The following is an 11,611-nucleotide window of genomic DNA, read 5'->3' on the forward strand; positions in this document are numbered from 1 at the left end:
GGACACAGTCTTGCCACCCCTTTGCCACCCCAGGAAAAAATCTCTAGATCCACCACTGGTGGGATCAGCTGTGTAACTGCTTGGTTGGAACAGAAACCTTCACCCACACTGGCCCTTTCTGGATAAGATGGCCCACCCCTGCTCTAGACCAAGAATGGCAGTAAGGGAGGGCAAACCTCCCTTTGGACGGGTCTAGCCTGGGGGCGTGGTTTTTTTTCCGTACCCGTTTTCCGTAAGAACGCGCCTCCGTCACGCCTGGATTCCAGGAAGACCCGCCCCAACTCTATCTCTGATTGGCTAACCCTATCCCTAACCTTAACCAACCTAATCGACGGAGGCAACGAGTACTAGCCAATCAGAGGCAGAGTTCCCGGAAAACGGGTACGAAAAAAATCACGCAGCCCGGGGCCCTGGATTTAGTGCCTAACATCAGTGAACCAATCAGGAGCTGACTGCGCTGATGAATACCCAATCACTTTTGAGGGAGGGGCTTATCAATGATATCACGCAACAACCTTGTCTTGCGTCCTCTGTTATTGGTCAAAACACGTAAAGTGACGCGCCACCAATCAACAAGCAGAACACAACATTGACATCGCGTTGGTCCAACGATAATTTCCCCATTTCATCTTCAGTTCTCTAACACTGTGTGTGGCGGACTGGCGGTAAGGGATAAGATTAACACAGTAGCATATTAGGACAAATTATGACGTGTAAATTGCTAAGTACTTTTACACACATGACTAAAAAATACATTTTATTTAGGCCTTTTCAACAGAGTCCAAATTTCCTTTTGTCAGATTTATGTTTCCCCCTTCTTCTTCTTCTTCTTCTTTCTTTTTTTAATTGAGCACGAGCAGTGACAGCAGCCACTCTGACCTTACAGAGCCAACGAAAAAGAGTATTCATAACTCAATTTAGCCCCCCCCAGTGCTTTTTCCGTCAGCTTGCTTTATTTGTGTTGATATTTTACTGCCTAGACTTCTTCTGACCTGCCAGCCTTTACTTCTCTCTTGCTCTTGGAAGACTGGATGCTGCAACAGGCCTCACAGCAGCCATGAAGATCACTTCCCAACATGTAAACCGAGCCAGAAGAACCCATAACACACTTCCTTTCTGATTTGTTTTCAATAATTACTGAGACAAATAAAAATATATAAATGTAAACTAGTAATAAGACACGTTAGCCCCTAGCTAACGGGTCTGACCCTTTAGCCGAGCGGTTAGTGATGTCGCCTTGTGGTGCAGTACACCCCGTATTAGCTAACGGGTCTGACCCTTTAGCTGAGCGGTTAGTGATGTCGCCTTGTGGTGCAGTACACCCCGTATTAGCTAACGGGTCTGACCGTTTAGCTGAGCGGTTAGTGATGTCGCCTTGTGGTGCAGTACACCCCGTATCGAATCCCGGACCGGGCAAGAAAGTAACCGGTTACATTAGCTAACCGAAAAAAATGACGCTTCCAGTAGCCATTCACTTCCGTACGTAACACCATATATCATAAAAAAACACAATACATCCTACTCTCTCTCTCTTTTTTGTAACAATATCCATACCCCCCCCCCTATAGCCGTTACACTGTGCAATCAACATGCTTCTTAATGATAAGTTAAAGCAAAAAAAAGTCTCGTTGACCATAAAGTAGAGATAAGCAGCCGGCTGGTGTAAAACAACATGACACAGCGGGTTGGTTTTCCTCCTGTCCTCCCTAGTTTTTGCGTCACCAGCCGCCACTACTGTCAAACCACCCCACCCTCCAAGTTTTAGCTATTGATGTTGTGCTATCTATTGGTAAAGGTCATCTGCGAGATTATTCTTCTTCTCCAAAGTTGTCTGTTCCTGTCTTATTTATTCTTCTGTGCTTGACTGCTTTGATGAAGACATAAATTGCTGTGCCATTTTTCCTGTGGCACCAACAGCGACTACTAAAATGAGCAACCACATAGTCATGCCTGATGTCTGTGGATTAACAAGTACATTAAATACGCCAGCAATGTAAAGTATCAAAAAAAAATGAAATGTTTGCATATGAATCATCATCTTCAGGATGGTAGCTTTAACTAATCAGAATGTACGTGAGAAAACTCCAGCAACGCCCGCCCCCACATCACTATCCACTTCATCCACTACACGCGTTTCCCTGCAGAGAGGATGAGGTTGAGTAATAGAGAGGGGAGCAGAGAAGAGAAGCGAGGTGGGGGATATCATCAGAAAACCCTTCACAGAGCCCTCGGTATTTAACTGCTTGCCGTGTCACGTGCGGGGTTTGGAGTCGTTACTGAGAGCTGGGCCGATTTGTTTAGTCTGGACTGGAACCATCTCTTGGTTTTATTGAAATGGGTAAAATCAGATCATCCGTAATGGTAAAACGGGTAACCCCAAAACGTAAATGGGTGAAAGCAATTTAAAGGGGCTTTGGGCAGCAAACAATTTACAGCAGAATTTGCTGAGAAAAGACTCACCAGAATGAAAAAGTACAAGTACACACACTGCCATAAAACTCATTCTAAGAAAAAGAACGCTTATGCCCGTGTGTACCAAAACGGCTGAATATGTGCATGCACAAAAGCCATTAGCAGCATTTACATGAATGACTTTTAAAAATCCAGTGCTCATGAAATACCACGATATTTATTTGGGGGATAAATATGGGTGGCTTTTTTTGGCCGCCCTTGTACAGTGACGTATAATTTGCATAATTACGGGTTTTATTTCAAATGAAATCCTTGCTATGCCAGTCTATGTGTTTCGCCCCCCCCCCATATTGAATTAGTATGCGGAACACAGAATGGTAAACTTTTTATATTACAAATATAAATGATTTATTCTGCAGCTATCTGTAAATCAGCAAATTTTCTCCATCATTGCATTTTCTTATCTGCTGGCATATGTGGACAGGGTTTTATCCTTGCCACGGGGAGCAACGGGCAGAGGGATGCCGTGAGAATACAATAAGCTGGTTTTCCTGTATGTTGATGTTATCGGTCAATTATCATGCGCTTCGTATTGCACTGACAACCTTTAGCTAAAGAACACTAAGTGTTACGCCATCAGCAGAAACTTAAAAAATACATCTTGTGGCCTTGGCTGAGTGAACACAAAACTTATTAAGGTTAAACTATGTTTCTGTGATAAATATGACAGCAATAGCGAAGCAGAAAATTCCAGAGATATGAACTTGCATGCACGTCGACAGAATACGATTTTCGGTAAATGTTACCACTTCTACTCGTCACTCTATTCTTTACTAAAACACATTCAAGGATTCATTTCTTATTGTAAAACAGTGGGTACTAAAGCATGTTCCCAAATCCTCAACATAGCCTGTCACTGACTAATATCTAGCCTCATAAAAACATACAACTACCTCAGCCACTGATATAGTGAAGAACCAATGTTATTTTTCACACATTCACTCTCATGAAAACTGAACTTTGTGCACCAAAAGTGCATCACATATGAGCTACCATCAACTGAGGAAAAATATTGAGAGTAATGATTACCCACAGAAACACACATATCTTCTGCCCCTCCTGCGTTGACATGGTAGAGGTTTGTTTTTCTTGTCTCGCAGCCAACCGCATTTCTGAATAAGGCCTTATTTTCTAAGTCAAGGAGGAGACGCTTGACATGTTCCCCAGCGCTGACGTGATGCTGCGGCACCATGCCTCTGACATGGTGCCGCAGCATCAACTGTTAGTTTGCAGGAGCAAACTAGCAATTTGCCGCCAGCCGGGCTGATTCAGAAAAAGTAAGGGAGACGAGCGGAGACGCTACCGATGATGGCTATTCTACAGAGAGCACAACGGAGATTTGAGTGTGGGTTTGAGAAAGAGGAGGGGAAAACCCTACATCGAAAGGCGCGACAACAAATACAAAGGCTCTGCGATTGATCAAAATGACAGCTGTCTCGTCTATGAAAGTCAGTAGGAGTGAGTGCTATTGTAAATTAGAGAGACAACATTCGAGGACATAAAATACTGCAGTGCTGGTGTGATTATAGTTTACGGGGGGAAAGACAGAGATAGACAGCTGGATATCAAAAGAGAATTTGTGGAGAGAATGTGCGACGATCAAAATGTCGGTGTCTGAAGCTGAATGAATGTCAAGTCCCTGACTCACTACAGAGAGATTTATGTCAGGCACAGTTCAACATGAGTGTTGCTTTCACCAAGCAGCCCAGCTGAATAAATGTTCCCACTATGACGACTGAAGACAAATGAGTATTAATTCAGCATTAATTATATCATCAACACATACTCAACAACCACAGCTGACCGAAGTGCTGAGCAGGCTTTAAATACCAAATAATAAAAAATAAAAGTAAATAATACATAAGAATAAAAGAAAACAATAAACATAATAATAAAAGAATCTGTGGCAGAATAGAAGGTGTCGAGCTCAACTCGAATTGAAAGCCAACGAGAAGAGGTGGGTCTTCAGCAGTGACATAAAAGTTTCGAGGGTCTGAGCAGTTCTCATATGAATAGGTAAGCTGTTGCAGAGATTAGGGGTAGCCACCGCAAAGGCTCAGTCACCTCTATTTCTGTGCCTAGATCTCCGAACGGTCCAAGAGCATCTGGTTGGTCGACCTCAGTGCTCTGACTGGAGCATGATGATGCAGGGGTTCTGCCTGATAGTGCGGCGCCAGCCCATTTACAATCTTAAAAACAAGAAATTAAATCTTAAAACCAATTCTGAAATGAACAGGAAGCTGGTGGTGGTGGTGGGGCAACACTGGTGTTATGTGATCACGCTTTCTTTTTCCAGTTAGAAGGTGAGCGGCTGCATTTTGTACTAACTGCAGATAATGAAGAGATGACTGTTCTACACCCACATACAAAGAATAACGACAGTCTCACTGAGATGTAATAAAAACATGAATAACTCTCAAAATCGCTGGGAGAGATAGGGCTTTACCTTGGTTAAAAGTTTTAACTGAAAAAAGCTAGTTATGACAGCTGAACTAATTTGAAGGAGCTGTCAAAAATCACACCAAGATTCTAGGGCGTCCGGGTAGCATAGCGGTCTATTCCGTTGCCTACCAACATGTGGATCGCTGGTTCGAATCCCCATGTTACCTCCGGCTTGGTCGGGCGTCCCTACATACACAATTGGCCGTGTCTGCGGGTAGGAAGCCGGATATGGGTATGTGTCCTGGTCACTGCACTAGTGCCTCATCTGGTTGGTCAGGGCACCCGTTTGGGGTGGAGGGGTAACTAGGGGGAATAGCGTGATCATCCCACGTGCTACATCCCCCTGGTGAAACTCCTCACTGTCAGGTGAAAGGAAGTGGCTGGCGACTCCACATGTATCGGAGGAGGCATGTGGTAGTCTGCAACCCTCCCTAGATCCACAGAGGGGGTGGAGCAGCGATCGGGACAGCTCAGAAGAGTGGGGTAATTGGCCAAATACAATTGGGGCAAAAAAAGGGGGAGGGAATCCAAAAGCAAAAATCACACCAAGATTTTTAATAAAAGATTGATTGTAAGAAGTTAAAGGGGCAACAGAACAGTACCATCAGTCATCAAATAGATCAGGTCGTCCAAACATAATCTCAGTCTTATTTCCATTAAGATTAAGAAAGTTTAAATCCATCCGACTTTTGACATCTTTTAAACAGTTCAACAAAGGCTGAACTGAATATTTTCTTTCTGTTTTTATAGGCAGATAATTTAATAATTAGCGAAACAATGAAAAGGAATGTTATGCTTCTTCGAGTGGGCCCCAAGAACAGCATGTACAATGAAAAGAGGATAGGGCCCAAAATGGAGCCTTGAGGGACCCAACAAGTAAGTGAGGCCATAATCGAGTAATAGTCGCCTAGGTGAACCGAGAAACTCCTATCTTTCAGGTATGATTGAAACCATTTGAGGGCAGTACCTTTGATGCCTACACACTGTTCAAGACATGGTAAAAGGATCCTATGATCTACAGTGTCAAAGACAGCAGTCAGGTCTAAAAGCACCAGAATAGCAGAGTTTCCTGAATCAGCAGTTAAGATAAGATTATTAAAAACTCTTAAGAGAGCTGTGTCAATACTACGGCAAGGTTTAAAACCAGACTGAAACTTTTCATAAATAGCATGGTTATCTAAAAATGTTTGCAATTGGATAAAAACTACTCTCTCCAAATCTTTAGTAGACAAAAAAGGTAACTTAGAACTCGGCCTGTAGTTAGAGAACAGAAGGGTCCAGATTTATCTTTTTGATACGAGGCTGCACTACAACATGTTTCAAAGCAGCTGAAACACACCCTGAAATAAGAGAGGTATTTATAATAAAAAAGAGTACTTGACTCAACAGTATTAAAAAAAAATCTTTTAGTAGACGAGAGAGAATACTGTCTAAGGGGCAATTTGTGGGCCGCAGATGAACTACCTCTGATAATAAGGCGAGAGATACAGGCTCAAAGTGATTGAAGTGAGCTGGGCATATAGTAGGAACAGAGGGGTCTAGGGCAAGAGAAGTGGGTGAAGACTTAAGAGCAGAAATGTCGATAAAAAAAATTTAAGAAAGTTTTCACAGAGTGTGGATGTTGGCACAATACGAGCTATATCACAAGGATTTATAAGAGCGATGAAAGCACTGAAAAGAACCTGAGGCCCATGACTGCTATTGAAGACAATGTTAGACATAAACTCTGTTTTAGCAGTTGTAATGGCTCTCTGGTAATTTGACAAGCAAACCTGTAAAATTCCTAAGGAGATTTGGCGCTCATCTTTCTTCCACTTTCTCTCAGCGCGTCGACATGCACGTCTGAGAGCGCGCGTAGTATCATTCAGCCATGGCTCTGAAAGTGGTTGAGTTCTTTCAGTCCTAAATCAAGCAACAGAGTTGAAGATACCAGTTCAAGTGGAGTCAAAAAGGGTGGTAAGCTCCTCAGCCATGAGATCACAACAGCCATCCAGGGTATACAGCATAGTCTTTAAAAGCAACAGAAAACTGCAACATAGTTCAGAGGGTTAATCACACGCAGGCGGCATGCAGGAGCATAAGTTGTAACCCTAGAACAAGGGACTGTGGCAGTAAATAAAACAGGCAGATGATCCGATATACATGTCGCAAATTTCACTGATACACATAAACCATAGGACAGCACAAGGTCCAGTCTGTGTCCCTTTTCATGTGTCGGTTCTGTCACCAACTGAGAAGACTTGAAAGAGTCAATAGGATTCAAAAAGTCTTTGACCAGAGATCTGGATTCACAGCATACATGTATATTGAAATCACCAACAATTAAAAAAAACGATCATATCTTAACATAATCCCTGCCAAGAAGTCTGCAAATCCTGCATAAAATTGTTGAGCTTTGGTGGACAATACACCACTGCACACAGCACCGTGAAAAGAATGTTTATCACAAATAGCTGCAGCTCAAAGCTGGAGTAGGTGTCAGATGGAGTCTGGCGACGATGGAAGGCGGATTTGAATACAGACGCTAGTCCTCCGCCCTTGCCAGTGGTCTGAGGGGGGCTGAAAAATGTATAGTCAGAAGGAAGAAGTTCGCAAAAAGGGTAAACTCACCAGAACAAAGCCAGGTTTCCATCACAAACGTAAAATTCAACTTGCAAGAGGTGAAGAAGTCATTGAGCAAAAAAAAAAGTCTTGTGAGCTGGCGATCTAGCATTAATCAGAGCCATACGAAGAGCAAGCTCCTTGCTGGCTGATGTTGAAGCATGACCCAACAGACAAAGGTTCCCATCGTCCACGCCCCTTCTGCGGATGCGCATCTGCCAGCATAGAGGAGGCTCCATCGGCAGGTCAGGAACAGCAGGCGGACCAGGGACATCAGGCATGATCTACCGACCTCTAAAATCCAGTGAGCACCGGACAACAGGAAAATGGAGATTAGGTTTAAATCTCACCAGTACACCTCCCTACTTTCCCCCGTCTTCTAAAACATCTCTTACGGTGAATGGGGCAAGGTAGGTGACGCAGGCATGCAGGTATAGCTGATAAGAAGGGAGGAAGGCCTTTATTCTGTTCTCCTGAACTGTGCATTGACAACATCTCTACAGAAGTTCGAATGTCAAGAAGCGCTTGGAGCTCATAAATGAGTAAAGCAGAGACATCTCGACAACATACACAAAAAAAACAAAACAAAAACAAAGCAGCAGCCAACAATAAGCTGAGCACACGAGACAGACGAGTAACCGTATACACTGGCACCATCTTGGTTCAGACTCCGGTTAGGGCACACATGCGCACTAACAAATGTACATTAACACACAAACATAGACACACTCTCTATTTGTCTGTAGTTATGACTGTAACTTGCTGTGTAATTTGGCCATGAACAATCTAAAATTTCTCAAAAAAGGAAGAGTAAAGTAATAATAGCAAGGATTATGATAGGCTAGTTCGACTTCTTTTGTGGCTTGCCTCCCTCAAGGGAGGCGAGGAAAACAGTGTCTGCTGTCCTACTCAAGGATATTCCAGCAGGATGGATGCATGACAATATAGGGGGCTTTAACCCGGTTCTCCTGTTGACTGACAGTCTGTGCCACCATGCCTCCCAACAGGGGACTGTCAAACAGCTGCCAGCGGGTGGTGTTATGCCACTGTCCTCTGGGTTAAGCATGCTTCCACCGCACTGCGCTGCTTTCTAGCACCCCAGCTAGGACTCAAAACCCAATGCCCCTGGTCTTAAGGGGAGGCCTTATCCATTACGCCACTGGGACTTCCAAGCATTCACGCTTCCAACGCCACTCAATCAACCTTCACGGTTTCCAATTATTCAAGGGCCGATGGACGTATTACACAGCAGACAATGACCAAGCGCAGGATATTAAAACGTGCAAAGCGAGACAGAGCGAGGGTGGGGAAGAGCGACGGAGCGAGATTAGCTTTGGCTAGCTGGTGACTCTGACGTCTACTTCAGTTGGAGATCGAGAGAGCAAGTCAGAGAATAGGGCATTAGTCCAAAGGGCAACTATGTTTTAATAAACTGCAACTAATGGTGCCTGAAACTCAGAAATGTCATTTGGCCTTGGTGGAGCTTCAATTGGTTGGCTGGGTGACGTCTAAGTTAACACTTGGGATCCTCCGATAGAGGAACGAAAGCGCGGAGTAAATTTATGCTACCAAAAGAAGGCCATTTCCCCCCTTACAGCAGCAAAACGTGCCTCGCATGTGTCACACCTCATCCCAGTTCTGACTGAGACAATTAGTCCTGTTTTCAATTAAGAGCAGCAGTGTTTCTGTAACGGTTTCCTTCCAGCTTCAACTCGGACAGAGAGTGAGGCAGAGACGGGGAGAGCGTTGAGGACACAGCATCACAAAGAACAGAAGAGTGACATGAATAAAGAGGGGGAGAGAAAGTGTACCGATATCTATCACAGTAACGCACACACGCACACCATTTTTTACGATGTGTTGTGCCGATTAACGAATGCTGCGGTTTAATAAAGTGCCAATCGATCGAGTTAACGTAACGTAAATGTAGTGTAATATAACACCTACCTGGTGGGGGACAGTGAGAGGGAGGAGGGAGGGAGGGAGGGCGGGAGAAACAAGACAACATGTTCTCATTAACCAAACAGTAGAAAATAAAAAAATAGTGAGAGGGAGATATCCTTTTAGAGTGAACGCCTGCCATCCAAGTCTGGCCACTTCCCATGCCTCAGCAAGAGACTTCTCATCGGGCTCTTAGGAAGGAGACTTCAGATGAACCGGGGGCCGGCGGTCAGCCATAAAGAGAGCGAAACAGAGGGTGATAGATTGTAAAGGGAGGGGGGGGGGATAAGGGTTGGCACAAATGTGGTAAACTGGGAGAGAGAAAAATGAGAGCATAAGTGTGCAGCGAGAGAGAGAATAAGAAGAGGAGGCAGGACTGCAACCCCAGACAGTTAATATAGCCATTAGATGGGGAAAGTGTGGCTCATTTAAGATGGGGGAAAACGGTGTCTTCTTACTCGTGGTACAAGGTAGACATCTAGTGATCGTGCTGTGCCTTGCAGGACCCTGGCGTCCCCGAGGGTAGACTCCAGACAGGGCTGCACAACCTGGCAGGGCCAGCTCAGAACCTTCCCTTTTGCTCACATGGATTCGTATTTCATATTTTTATTTATTTTCAAGTTACTTCCCCTTCCCACACTGCAGCGGATGAATACCTGGGCTGCGTAAACTGTCCTGTCTGGGGTTTTGTTTTATCCGATGCCTGTAAAGGCTAACGCCTATGAAATAGCCACTTCACGAGCTCACGCGCCACCGACAGCCTTCGTGGTGCTTTGCAGAACCGCAGCGGCCGTACAATCGCCGGGTTTTCTGACGCTTTGTTAAACCTGGTGGTGAGATTGCACTTGTGTGTATCTTACATGCGTTTCTCTCACTCGGGGGGTATTTATCTTCTTATAGGTCGTAAAACATGGGTGAATAAACACAGCTCATACAACCTGGAAAGACTGTGCTCCTTTAAAACAAGGGCAGGAAATAATCCTTGAGGTCTCTTAATCTCTTAACCATTGCAAACTAGCAATGGTTACATGGTGTGCCAGTAGTTTAGTCTCAGACTTGGTTTTTCGACTTCATTGCTGGATATGCGATTACCCAAAACCCCCAAAGGGAGAAAGACCCATCACATTTAATCAAATAGGGGAGGTAGCTAATTGAAGAAGCATGCAAATTCATCCAACCGCCCATTATCCAAGCTGCTTATCCCGATCGGGGTCGCGGGATGCTGGAGCCCATCCCAGCAGTCCCCGGGCAGCAGGCGGGGAGACACCCTGGACAGGCTGCAAGGCCATCACAGGGACCAAAAATTCAAAATTCAAATTCAAAAAGCAGCACGCAAGCTCAAGCTCTCTAAATAAAATATCAGCTTAAGATCTGTAATACTTCAAAACTTGAGGACTAAACATTTAAAGGACGAGGGGACCGACCCCCTCAGGTGGTTTTGCATCTTGTTTAGGTTTTGCCTTAGGAAAATTAAGGATTCAATCTACCGCTAGAGCTTCGCGAGATGAAACCGAAACTGTCCTCGCAACACTTTCCGACGCATTTCACCAGACATCCTGCGAAGCCGGTGCAGCTGCTTCCACCAAGCGGCGCTTAAAGCTCGGCTCCCTTTAGGCGGCCAGGCCGGCTCCTCGTTTGTTCTGACAAAATGAACCGGTACATCCTCATCCCTGCTGCACAGTGTGCCATTCGCAGTCTGTTTTGGCCAAGTACCTCCGTTTGTAATTCATCGACATTTAAGAATTCCACTCGTTTCATTTCTCCAAGCGTAGTTAAGCGTTCTTTAGATCTGTCATAAGTTGGTGTGTCTAATCCGCCGAGCAGCCCTGGGCTTTCCCAGCAACGAGCCGGCTCTTTCCCGGGGAGAGACGCCTCGCCATTTCTCAAAGGCTGTAAGGGAATGATATGTGGGACTTTTAAGATAGCTCGTGCACCTCGGCGTAGAGAGAGAGAGGATAAACACGCAAGTCGTCGCGAGGGAGGACGCTATTAAAAGATTTTGGATCAAAGGAGGAACTCAAACCCGAGACACTACGGCCCGTTTAAATCAGTTTTGAAGTCGTGGGGGGAAAAGTAACTTGTATTGTCGGTTATCCCAACATTTTTCTTTGTTTTACTTCAGCCTCCCCCAATTTCCTATGCCCTTATGCCCTTC

This window comes from Lampris incognitus, chromosome 14 (assembly GCF_029633865.1).
Source record: "Lampris incognitus isolate fLamInc1 chromosome 14, fLamInc1.hap2, whole genome shotgun sequence".
Taxonomy (NCBI): Eukaryota; Metazoa; Chordata; class Actinopteri; order Lampriformes; family Lampridae; genus Lampris; species Lampris incognitus.